Source organism: Camelina sativa, unplaced genomic scaffold (assembly GCF_000633955.1).
Source record: "Camelina sativa cultivar DH55 unplaced genomic scaffold, Cs unpScaffold06758, whole genome shotgun sequence".
Lineage (NCBI taxonomy): Eukaryota > Viridiplantae > Streptophyta > Magnoliopsida > Brassicales > Brassicaceae > Camelina > Camelina sativa.
Window position 1 is genome coordinate 1 of NW_010927833.1, and position 490 is coordinate 490.

Below are 490 nucleotides of genomic sequence, written 5' to 3' on the forward strand. Positions count from 1 at the left end.
ATCGCTTCCATGAAAACTTGGACGTCCCCATTGCAATGGATATGGAACTCTCACCCTAAGAATGTAAAAATAAATTGTCAAGAGATTCCTGTGTTTGTTACTGAAACAGAGGAGATCCAGTGAAAGATGGAAGATGATCAGACCATGGAGAAGCACTAATGAGACCTGACCGGTCTGTTCGACAACTGAGCTGTGTATTATCAGGTCTTTTGTCGTAAGCTCCAGCTGCAGTCAGAATCTCTGCGTAAGCCCAGACGATCGCTATTGTAAACAGAACAGCGAATTGCTCGCATATCGATCTTTTACACTTGAACAAGTGAGGAAGATACTGACAAACATTCATACAACCATTGTCAGAGACTTATGAAATGATAAAGGTTTTACAGAAAATCTCACAAAATTAACCAAAAAACCTGAGATAAAATTATCAGTATGATCAATGCTGGGAGTCCAACTTCTATACATCTCGCAAGCTGTAACAGAAAGACTT

At 39.8% G+C, this 490-nt stretch overlaps 1 long non-coding RNA gene across 1 annotated transcript; it reads right to left on the reverse strand.

Moving 5' to 3' along the window:
• Positions 1–480, reverse strand: LOC104774915. Its single transcript, XR_765582.2, has 3 exons — positions 414–480; positions 144–328; positions 1–55 (listed from the first exon to the last, which is right to left on the reverse strand). It is a non-coding gene; the product is annotated as an uncharacterized LOC104774915 (long non-coding RNA).
• Positions 481–490: the final 10 nt, after the last annotated feature.